Genomic DNA, 13167 nt, shown 5'->3' on the forward strand with positions numbered 1-13167 from the left:
TGTATCTTCAGATGCCCCAATATAATGGAGCTTTCTAAGCAAAATATCATGATTTACGGTGTCGAACGCTTTTCTAAGGTCGATAAAGGCAACACCAGTCAATTCACCGCTGTTGATGCTCGTCAGCCAATCGTCAACCATGTCAACAAGATCAGTCTTGGTAGAATGACCAGGACGAAAACCTGATTGATGAACATTTAAGATACCATTTCATTTAAAAAAAGAGTAAACATGATTATGCATGGCCCTTTCAATGATATTACTTATTACAGGTAGGATGGAAATTGGCCTGTAATTATTGGTGTTATCAAGATCACCTCCTTTATGCAAAGGGATCACTATTTCTTACCTTTTGCGAATGAATCTTACTTATGGGATAGGTCTACATTATACCCGTCACTTCAAAAGTGAGTGCCCCCCCGGAATTTAATTGCAACAATTCATTATCAGTCCACACTGAGCTATTCCAGTTGTGATCCATGCACCCCCTATGGAAGACATGACTTAATCTCAAATGGAGTTACTTTAATGGGTGACTCCTTTTATTTTGAATTCTACACCCAATGTGTGGGTCATATGTCTTCCATAGGGGGTGTATGGATTTCAACTGGAATAGCCCAATATTTCATCCGGGTATAAAGTGTGAGCCGTGTTGACAATATACATGAATAAATACACCCAGTTAGTAAGGTTTGCCTCAATTGACTTCTGCACATGCATCATTAGACCAACCAATAACTGCAAGCTGACGTAAGTACACGACTTTTAATTATTCTCTTCTTACTCTGAAAGTGAACTGTTTGATGTTGATGGAATGTTATTTTACTTTTCATACTTGACCCGTTCCTCCAAAGTGTTTCGACTTTTGAACCATGTAAACTTTTACTTAAAGGAGTATTTCGTGATCCTAGCATCATCTTTTTATGACATTTTTCAGTAGATATCCACAAAAAAACTTATTCCTAAAAAATATTAATATAATACGATGGTGTTATGTTATTCATGCTTTCACTGAAGATAAATAACGGTTTGTCCGAGAAAACTTTGATTCTTTACCCAGCAAACAGAAAACGTTTTCGACATCATTCGCAAAAGGTTGTAAAAGGTTGTCAGAAAACGTTTAAATGTCGGGTTATATAAAGGGTACATTAATGGTATAAAACGTTTTAATAACATTAAATAACATTTGTTGGCAATTTACTGCACAGCAAACACAAATGTTTTACAGAAAACATTTAAATGTCGGGTTATAAAGGGTATAAAAACGTTTTAATAATATTCCAAAAACATTTTTGAAAGCTTGGTACAAATCATTCTAAACAGAATGTTATTTTGGGGTTGAAAAAATATTTTGCAAAAAATGTTTGTCCAAAATATTTACAATAACGTTTTTAAAAAGTTTCCACGACCTTTATATAACCCGACATTTAAATGTTATTAAAACGTTTTGTAAAAAACATTTTAAGAACATTTCTGTGTTTGCTGGGTGCAAATATTTTAACATAATGTTATTTAAGTGTTGACAGAATATTTGGCCAAAAATGTTTGCAAAAATATTTTACAATGACAGTTCTAAAACATTTTAAAAATATTGTTGTAGTGTGTTTTCATACAAAACGTTTTAAAACGATTTTTAATGTTATTAAAACGTTTTTACCTAAACCAAAACCCAAAATATAACTGATTTAAAACGTTTTAAAAACGTTTTTGTGTTTGCTGGGTAGGCTGTACAAATATGTTATGTTTTAACTTTCCAAAGAACATTTGAGCCAATAATGACAATGATCAAGTGCTTACGTGTGAATTTTGATACCATGCAACATTAATGTTGAAGTTTTAAACGATTTAAACTTTGCATTACAATTTCTTGGAAATATTCCAAAAACATTAATGTGTGTGAGAAATTTTTAAGCCAGCTGGAATTCTTTATGCAATAAGTCTTTATGCAACATTTATATGTGACCAACATTAACGATAACGAAAAAAGATATTTACAAGTACCGAACATCATCTTACATTTCATTTTCAAACCTAATTAAATGTTTTCCAAAAAAACAGATTGTTTAAAAAGAATGAAAATGATTTCACCGAACAATATATGAAGCCCATTGACAGCATTGTGTTGAATGATCTTTATTTCAAACTTGGAATGAAGTGAATTGACGCATACGTTATTTAATCGCTCATTTCTTCACAGTCAGTCAACCGATTACGGTAAAATTAGCGTATATGATGCAGAAGAAACTGAGCTACACCCTGAATTTTAGATTTTTGGATTTTGATGTCTATTTCTCGACTTACGTCCAAATTCATTCGCCCTGTACTTTTTTCTGGGACACCCTGTATACCTTTGTATAGCCAGAATTTCCCAAATTTGCATGGGCGTCCTCATATTATGACGTCAACACGACATGTGGGGAATGTTTGCACTTATTTTGGTATCACTGGATAGAAGAGACCGTGTTACAAAATGTGGCTCAGTAGTTCTAGGGTTATTATTGCATTTTGGTTGACCTTCTTCTTCTTCTTTTGAGACGTGATTTCAGCACAGATATTGTGTTCCAATATCTGTGATTTCAGGCAGATCACGTAAGCCGATTTTTCTATCACTTGCGTTGGTGTGTCAAAAACACTAAAGAAATAATTATGCTATATAGTTCTTTGCAACTTCGGAAGGTAACGTAGGCCTTATTGAACCTTATCAAAGCATGAAATGTGACTTTCAAGGCTCGGAAACTTCTATTTTCACTTGTTATTTGCCAATCTAATTTCACAGATTGAAGCTATATACATACTTCCAACGTACCGGGTATAGAATTAACAATATTATGACAAGCAAAACACAAAACGTACCATAATTTGGGATTTTACCGGCTTAAAATCGTTCGTAGCTTTATACACAATTACATATATGTAATTGTGTGTTTCTGGATACAGAAAATACGACAATCATGATAGTAGGGGCCTCGGTGTACAATACATACACCAGGCACAAAAAGAAACCCGTCAGTTATATTCATCCTTGCTGTTCAATAACTTGATAATTTTGGATTATTCTGCAATATACATATTGTTAATTGGACTTTTCTTTCTCATTTGACACCCTGTTCGTGAACATTGAGCATGAATTGACCAAGATATGCGCCTCCAAACTCTCAAACCCCAAAATGAAAAGTTGCAATTTTAACGATTCAATTGTGCCTGTTACACTGTGTGTGCTTTATTGATTGGCCCGTGGTGCTTGTGTGCAATACAACGATGAGTTCCCATTGAAAATCGTTGAAAATGCAACTTTTGATTTTGGGGTTAGAGGCTTTGGAGGCGCATATCTTGGTCAATTCTTGTTCGTTTTTCACGAACAGGGTGTCAAATGAGAAAGCAAAGTCCAACTAACAAAATGTGTATTTCAGAATAATCCAAAATTATCAAGTTATTGAACAGCAAGGATGAATATAACTGACGAGTTTCTTTTGTGCCTGGTGTACATCGATCATTTTGACCAGGTGCAGGTGGTCACCGCACCGGCTTGCAAGGTACTATTTTTACGATGAACACACTCTAAGTTTTTACATTTTATTTTATATAAAAAATAAGCATAGAAACATAAAGTTAATTTCAGAAAATTTTCAGTCTTCATTAATTTTTCACTCAATAGAAAAAAAACTCTGCCTTCTAAACCAGATCAATTGTACCGTGATTGAGTATCACGAATCGTTACATAGGCTATGATGTACAGTTAATATTCATATATAATATTATTTCAGATGCTTCAGTTTTTACACACAAATTATTTCATTGAAAAACCCTGGGCTAAAAGATAAGAAGTCTTCCTTAGCTTGTGCAATAAATTAGTATTTAATAAATTTTCTTCTAAAAACACTTTTAGAAGCCTATGTATCTTCCTTTGCCACGATGTTAGGGCACATAACGTATTGTCCTCAATTTTGTTCATTTTAGTATTGAAATTGCATTTCTTTTTTTGCATTTGTCCCGGTAATGTTCTTTTAGTAGCAGATCAGTGGGACGATTTGGAAATTTTGCTTCTGCTCGGTGACTCCGGTATACTTTGAATTTTAGCATTAAAATAGCTGATCCTGATAAAGGAATTCTGGGGACAGCTTGGGAAAAAAACGTGGGTTACCCGGTACTTACAGTTGTAGGGGAGGGGTGTCTTCTATTGGAAGAGTTAGAGGTGACAATCTGGCAATGAAAGTTAAATCTTAATATTTGGTCAATTTTTGGAAATAATGGCCAAAAATGTGCGTTTTAGGGTGTTTTTCGTATGTTGTGGCAATCAAGCGCAAAATCTTGTACAAAGACTAAATTATTTTCGCCCAAGGGGCCAGATGCATTTAGTGTCGGGATTAAATCCCCAGGGAGTTCCAGTGACACATTCTAGAAGTTATCTGTTATAACTCAGCTGAAGATGTGATCATTGATACTGAGACAGAGACTGAGGCAGAGATGGGATTTGACCGACAAGCCTTTTATGACTCTTTAGGGTAAGGCGGATTATGGTGTCATAAATTTAGTAGGAAGAATTGTGGCCATAATAGGTTCATAGGTCAACGCTAGAAAGTACAATATAATAAATCAGAAGATTATATGAACATAGTCCTGTGTTGCCATAATATTAATGTATTACATTATATTGCTGTAATTTTGTAATAATGTTCCTCCAAACTTAATGATATCCCGGGAATGATATGAAATAGTATAATTTGAAACTATTTTTTTTTTTTTTTTTATATTACACAAATTGTGAAGCACGCTGGTAAAGTAATGCATTTCATTTCACAAAGTGATCATTGAAAGCAGAGATGGGTTTTGACCAGCCTAGATTTAATTAATTAATAAATAAATAAATAAATTAATTAATTTTGTGACAGGGATTGGTTAAATATATTAACCCTTAATAAATGGAGACAGAAAGAGTTTTATAAATAAATAAATAAATAAATAAATAAATAAATAAATAAATAAATAAATAAATAAATAGATTTATTTAATTAATTATTTAATTAATTAATTAATTAATAATTTAATAAATTAATAAATTCCATCCGAGGTCAAAGGTTATCAATCAGAAGTCATCCGGGGTCAAAGGTCATATGGAGGTCAACGGGGTGAAACAGAATTTACAGTACCACTATCATGCCGCAACTAGGATTATACCATTTTGTGCCAGGGTTGCATTATAATATTAACCTTTTTAAAGAAGAAAGAGTAGTCAGTTAAATAAATAATTAATTAATCAATGTCATCAACAGAGGTCATTCAGGGTCAGGTTATATGGGGTCAACGAGATGAAACAGTGTCGCTATCATGAGTACATATCACTTGAGTACATATGTCCAATACTATCAACAATAAAAAGTAATAATTCTCAAAAAATTATTTAAATACCACCAACTATATTCATTTTTATATTTATGTCGATTAATAAAAGTCATGAGAATATACTAGTACTTGGATCCTGATTCGTCAAGTCTGTTTCCATGACCACAACGCATCCAATCTTTTCTCTGGACCAGACGCATCCCTTTTAAAGGGATTTTATTAAGTTATGCATTCTAACTTTAGAAAACACATTTTAATATTTTCCATAACCAATTAGTTTTGTGCAATGTAGTAATTTTCTGAAGTAAATCGCTTGCTGCACAGTTTTCTATATAGAATGATATGTTTACTTTGTAATCAGGCCTGGCCATGACCCTGCTAGTTTTGATTAACCAATCAGTTATATGTATTGTCAGCATGTGATGGCTATAAGCCAAACATGTTTCTAAAAATACTATAAATTCTAGACTCTTTTCCGGGTTAGGGCTAATTAGTAAGTTGTCATGTGTGGCAAGATTAGATAAAGGCATACAAACTAGGGTATGAGATATTAGGAATTATTTCCTAGACTCTTAACCACATGGCTGGTGGGCTACAATACCTATTCATGACACAGGATATGTAAGGGATAAACTGTGCATATGAGATGTGGGGAAAGTGGCATCATTTCACTGCCGTGAAAAAATTTGCGCTGTATTGTTCTGGAATAGGGAGCAGAGTAGGCCTAATTACTATAGCGATAGATGAAAACAATTTTTGAATCTATTGCCCTAATCTATTGTTTTGTAGTTTATTATAGTGTGTTTATTCGTTTGTTGGGGTGTTTTTGTAAAGGTTTGCTTGTTTGGTTTACTTTAATTTTGTATTATTTATTTTTCAGATCTTAACTTCAACCAGTGCTCTACTTTTAGTCATGGCGCATCCTCTTAGCATCGTTGTTGCCTTCGTGCTAGTTATATCTATCGCGGGTGTTCATTCTTCTAGTTCATCTTCCGGGAGTTCAAGTTCTTCAGATTCTTCAGATTCTTCAGGTTCTTCAGGTTCTTCAGGTTTAAGTAATTTGGAAAAGCGGTGCATAAATAAATGTGAAGATTGTAGCAAACATTCCCGGCCGGCCTCTGGGCCATTCTATAGAGACCAATGCCAGACGAGTTGTACTGATGGTGGTAGTTCCGATTTTGAATGTCCTGAAGGTATGTGAACGCTAAAAACTCAAGCTATCACTACAATTTATCCCAGTTTTTGTACCTAAATTTTCAAAGGTCATTGTACAAATATATTGGGGTTAAAGAACGGTGCCCTAGCACCTTTCGGCGACAGAATAAGTTTATGGTACAATTGCGTGCGAAGCGCGCGAAAAATTGTGCTAGTTTGAAGCTAAACTGATGAAATATGGTGTAAAAGTAGAAAAATGCGCGCGAAGCGCACGAAAATTTGCACTTTTGAAGCTAATGGGCAAATATGAGGTCAGAAACCCATTATCAGGCGTCAACATAGGGGGGATGATTGTATGGACCATCCCCCCTGACAAAATATTGGGGGGATTTATCCCCCCCATCTACAGCCATGGATGAGCATGTTGTGGATCCTAGTGTTTACTCTGATCAGCTCGGCTGAGCTCCAAGGCGACCTCCTCAAGTCAGTAAAGTGAAATAAAATTTTGAGATTTTCTCAAAAACTGTTAATTTTGCAGAAATTTGTTATGCTAGTTGGATTCATTGCATCATTTCCTTTCTAAAACTGTATAGGTGCTACTTTTATAATACTTCTTATCATCACATTTAGAGATACAATCCGGGGATAAATTAAAAACAACAGCCAGAATTGGCATGATCGGAAGAGCGTCGTGAAGGGAAGGAGTGTAGATGTCTACATACGTACTTAGCCCGCATTCCAGGCATTCCTGACCAAGCTCTTTACGTGACATAATGCAACACGAGGTTCATTATACCACAGGTCTTGCCGTTTGAGGCGAGCGATCGCGATCGCTCTCGCTCGCCACCGCTCACTCAAACTCGATTTCTAGCGAGCGATTTTCCACTCGCCATATAGAAATTTAATATCACTCGCCTCGAATCTCCCAAAATCTACCATCGAATCAACAAATTCAGCATTTAATCGATTTTGTGTCCCCTCCAAGCGGAGAAAGTCAAAAATTTTAGCGCGCGAAATACATAGATACCGTGCTTTACTTGATTATACCAAATACTTGATTATACCAATGCTTTACTTGATTATACCAAATACTTGATTATACCAATGCTTTACTTGATTATACCAAATACTTGATTATACCAATGCTTTACTTGATTATACCAAATACTTGATTATACCAATGCTTTACTTGATTATACCAAATACTTGATTATACCAATGCTTTACTTGATTATACCAAATACTTGATTATACCAATGCTTTACTTGATTATACCCAAATACTTGATTATACCAATGCTTTACTTGATTATACCAAATACTTGATTATACCAATGCTTTACTTGATTATACCAAATACTTGATTATACCAATGCTTTACTTGATTATACCAAATACTTGATTATACCAATGCTTTACTTGATTATACCAAATACTTGATTATACCAATGTTTTTACTTGATTATACCAAATACTTGATTATACCAATGCTTTACTTGATTATACCAAATACTTGATTATACCAATGCTTTACTTGATTATACCAAATACTTGATTATACCAATGCTTTACTTGATTATACCAAATACTTGATTATACCAATGCTTTACTTGATTATACCAAATACTTGATTATACCAATGCTTTACTTGATTATACCAAATAAGTGATATTTGTGAAAATTCGACCACTCGCCTAGCATCATAGTGAGTGATTAACCACTCGCCTTGAAAATCTAGACGGCAAGGCCTGATACTACCGTCACAGCTACTGTGCATTTGGCGGGGGACTTGAGTAGGCTCAGCCATATTTTATTCTGATAAACAAAGAATAAAACTTGTTCAGTTTTATTTCAAGAGTTCAGTCAGAAATGTAAAAGCAAACAGCAACGATTTCGAGTCAACAAAATCCAAGCAAGGCCTAAATGCAAAAGATTGTTATTCATTTCACTATGTTGATGACAGGAGATACAGCGTACACAGTACGACGGCAACTTTATATACTGCGTCTTGAAGACGACGAGCCTGTGAAAGAATATGCCCTTTATATTCCACCACACGGGAAGTGGAAACCGGGACGGCCGCGCACACGGTACTTACAGTATGTCCAGCTCCTCCTGGGAGATACTGAAGGGATGTTGCATCCAAATAAAATTGTTTCACTTGCCAAGATCGCAATAGTTGGAGAAAGCTTGTATTCGCCTGCTCCGCAGCCGACTGATGATGATAATGATTTTTTATAGAAATGTTGCAGCATGACTTTAATTATAGGCGCTGGAAACCATCGAATTCGGTGTTGATTTGTATTTCCCGATGTATGTTTTTCATTGTAAAGCGCTGACGGTATAGGCCCCCCCGCTTCCGCCCCTTATGTTATTGTGATGTTGATTGTTGATAGTTGTTATAGATGGTGTAGTTATATACTGCGCCAATAAAGTATCATTACAGTTGGAAAAATAATCACAATTTCAAAACTGAACAATATTTGGGTAATTGTGTATCTTTAATAGATGCACTATCTAATCCTGCACATTATGACACCACATTGAATCCAATGTGACCTCAAGAAGTAAAGTTACAAGCAATTGAATAGACGAAGGTCCAGTTTTAACAGTGACAAACTGGCCTATAAACTATATAACTTAAATAAGGCGCAAAAAGATTCCAACAAGCGCAACAAAGAGACAACACAGTTTCTTCAATGAAGCGTTATTTAAAGCAGTTTTATTTCAGTTTTACTTCTCTGTACTTTTCATAACTTTCATTTTATTTGTCAGTTCTTTTGTTTTAGCTTTCTTTTGTTCCTTTTGTATTAAATTAAAGCCAAACGCATAAATTAGCCATTCATCACTCTCAAACCAGATTTGTGGTCTGTGGCGTTTTGAATAGGCCAGTTTGTCACTTTTGAAACTGGACCTTCGTCTAATCAAATGCTTGTAACTTTATTTCTTGAAGTCACATTGGATTCAATGTGGTGTCATAATGTGCAGGAGTAGATAGTGCATCTATTAGAAAAACAAATTTACTCCAATATTTTTTTCAGTTTGGAAATTGTGATTATTTTTCCCAGTGTAAGGATACTTTATTGGCGCAGTATACATTAATATTATTACGGCACGTACAGAGAATCACTAATCAAATGCATGGGCTCATTATTGTATTGCAGTTAAACCACTCGATCCTGCTCTTGTAGCTGAAGTTGAGATGCTTTATTCGACCTATACGAGCAATATGGAAAAGGGGGACGAAATCGCCATTGACGCCATTATTGACACCTACTGCGATAGCCCTATGCACATAATACCTCCTCTGATAGCTGCAAGAGGAAAAGTTGGTAAGTTCAGATACATATCTTGGACAGAAAAGTCTAAAATGGGTTCTTGAGAGGGTTAAAGGGTGGCCTATTGAAGACCGAATTAAAAATACTATAATCATGGAAATAAGTCTTGGAACACTTTTGTGTCAAGAATTGAAAACTGCACATATGCACCCTCTCTTTCCCGTACAATGTTGGGAAATGCCAATGCCTCATTTCAAATATTTAGTTTTAGTTTTGGTTTTGGTTTTGGTCACGTGGTTTCCTATTGTCCTGCCTAACCACTTGAATCATAAGATATCGAACTCATTGTTTCTACCTTTTGTTTAAAACCGAACATTTGTGTCAGTCAGTTTCGGTTTTGGTTTCAGTTTCTTATAAGTGGTGTGAGTCGTAAAATTATTTGATTTGAAGTTACCTACTCTAAGTATACAAAAGAAATGTTTAAATTTCGCAGTGCAATATTCACGAGGAGAGAAATCGAGCATGGTAATCAACATTGAAAGACGTGGTTTACAAAACCGAATAAGCCTTGGCCAATTCACCTGTGAAAAAATATAGACCATCGAAATATTTGCATTCGACATTACAAAAGGGGCCACTATTGTAATTGTATAGGTGCTATAAACAAAATCGATTCATGTCCTTAATCCCATGTACCAGAATCGATGGAAGGCCATTATATGACCTCTAATAACCTAATGACTTTTACTGAAGCAATTTTCAGAAGATAGAGGGGGAAAGAGATTGTGTGGTGGTGTGTGGTGGTGGTGGTGGTGGGGAGGGGGGTTGGAGGGCAAGGGGATATGGGCCGGGAGAGAGAGAAACAGATGAGAGAGAGCATTGGAAGTGAAAGAGAAGGGGGGGGAGAGCTCGAGATGAAGATATCGAATGTAGGGGAGGGGGAAAGGGGTAATTTAGGGAAGAGGTGGTTATATAGGGAGGGGAGCCCCCTCTTAAAGAGGTATGGGTTGTGCTTCCCGGGGATAATAAACTAATTCATAATCAAATCATCTCCATGCATCGTTTATGTTTCATACAAACAAACAAAGCCCCTACCCCGCCCCATCCTTCAATATACGCGCATGTATATGATTTCTAGGCCTAGAACTCGTGAGTGTAATATGCCACCTACCTTCGACAGAGAGCATCAACTGTCGTCCGCGGGATAGATTTCCGATATCAATCATGATAATAATTATGTTAGCACAATAGGCTATTGTATACTTCTGGTTATATACCCTATACTGTGTCCTCCTAGCATAATAGTGTTATGATTGCAGACCAGATCAGCTCTACTTTTTAATCCCTTGATTTTAGGTTTCTGAACAAAAGAGAAACCAAAACTAAATATTTGAAATGAGGGATAGTCTTCAGCAGTTTTACAAAGTGTTTTAACATTGATTCATTCTGCACGGAATTACGACAACGTGTATGGCAAGCCAAGGGGGCCAAAAGCGTGGAACAGCTACGCGTAGCTTCTTTCTCGTTACGAGCAGCTGTTTGACCAATCAAAATAGTCAAATTTAATCACGTGGTTGGGTCGTTAGCTGCGCGTAGTATAGTTATAGGTATCCTCTTTCACAATTATTATCTTGTAATTAATTTACGGAATTAGCATAGATAACGAACGGGTAAAGGAGGCCAAATCACAGCACGTGTCAAGAGAACATGTTGCTAATGCCTGGCTAAAATGACACAAAGCATATTTATTTAGTGTTTCCAAGTTTACAGCGTGTTTTATAATAGCAAGTAACTTTATACTCGGGCTGTATTAGCGGTGCAGGGGATATGAAGGTCAAACAACAACAACTACTGATGTAAAGCGCTGTGTAAAGATATTGCAGGGAAAGCGATATCACATGCCACTGTGTAAATATGGAGAGAGTAAAATGGGTCATCAATTTTTTTCGGAACGGGGGTCCTAAATTTACAAAAGTCGGCGTCAATAAATTGCGGCCCTCGGCATCAAAATGTTATGACCCCCGACACCCACCACCGATACACCGTACCCCCTAGACAGGCTAAAATTGTATTGAAATCAGTCTTTTTGAATGCAATAAACACACTATCTGTAGTCATCTTGTGACTCCCTACATTTTGTCATTATCAATTTATGACCCCCTCCCCTTATTTTTCTTTCCAAAAAGTATGACCCCTATATTTGGGATCCCTTCCGAAGAAAATGATAGCCCCTAAATATAGAACAATCATCATTCTGTTCAGATATTACTTTAATAGCACCTATACCATTTTTTGCTGATATACTACAGATATTTTCATTTACAAAAATTAACAACGTAATATTTGTGAGAGAGGATGTTTACATCAGCTCCACGTGTTTAAAACCGCGAATCTGATTGGTTAATAAGCTGCACGTAACGAGAAAGAAGCTGCGCGTAGCTAGTCCACCCCACGTTCTGAGCCGCTTAGCTTGCCATAAACGTGTACCAAGTGTTCCAAGGACTTTTTTCCAAGATTGTAGTTTGTGTCTGACGTCAAGGCAAAAGGTGCGACGATATGATTGGTTGCTGCTGACTTGCGCAGTACAGCATTTAATTTGGTTGACTGGACGTCACACAGTGTTAGTCCTTCAAGAATGACTCTCGGCTTGAGAAGTAATAGTATTGAGCATGTTGAGGCAATGCTGAAAAAGGGGGTCTTAACAGCCCTACATACGCGTCACCTCCAAAGTTGGAGTGCCCCCCCCCGGGTCAAAAACATGAAAAATCGGAAAAAAGGGTAGCAAAACTGCAATGGCTATAATACGCGGAAATGGAATTTAGGGTATGGAATTTGATGCAAGGAATAAAATCCCTGTTTAGGGTGTGAAAACAGGCGCATGTTACCTGTTTAGGGACGGTATCGTTTTAGCCATGGGTTAAATCCTTGTTTGGGGTGCTTTTCAAAAGTTGATTATCGCGGATGGTGTACAGGCCACAATGGGAGTGACCCCCGGAAGCATCCGCGTGAAAGTAAACACGGATTTAGAGCTATTTAGGGTGGTTTTGAAAAGCAAAACGAGGCCGATCCGCGCGATATTACTAAAAGGGGTGTTTTTAGGGCGATTCTTGCTTTGGGTAGTTTTTTTATACCCAATTAACGGACATTAGTGGTGACATATTTATCAAGTTATTCAGCACAAAAGAGTGGTTTCATGTATATGGAGAAACTGACACGAGTTTGAATTACTGATTACACTAGTTTTAAGTTTCCGTAAACTGCCCCAAATATTCAAATGGTTAGCATTTAAATTTCTTAATACCTTATATTAATTTTACTGGAAAATTAATTATGCTTGACTTTCCATAACTTAACAAAATTTTTGATTTTTTTTAACGGGAGTTGCAATATATATA

At 36.1% G+C, this 13167-nt stretch overlaps 1 long non-coding RNA gene across 1 annotated transcript; it reads left to right on the forward strand.

Moving 5' to 3' along the window:
- Positions 1–668: 668 nt before the first annotated feature.
- LOC140135471 (uncharacterized) lies at positions 669–9801 on the forward strand. Its single transcript, XR_011856520.1, has 3 exons — positions 669–750; positions 6221–6533; positions 9659–9801. It is a non-coding gene; the product is annotated as an uncharacterized lncRNA (long non-coding RNA).
- The last annotated feature ends 3366 nt before the right edge of the window (positions 9802–13167 follow it).

This window comes from Amphiura filiformis, chromosome 2 (genome assembly GCF_039555335.1).
Source record: "Amphiura filiformis chromosome 2, Afil_fr2py, whole genome shotgun sequence".
Classification (NCBI taxonomy): Eukaryota; Metazoa; Echinodermata; class Ophiuroidea; order Amphilepidida; family Amphiuridae; genus Amphiura; species Amphiura filiformis.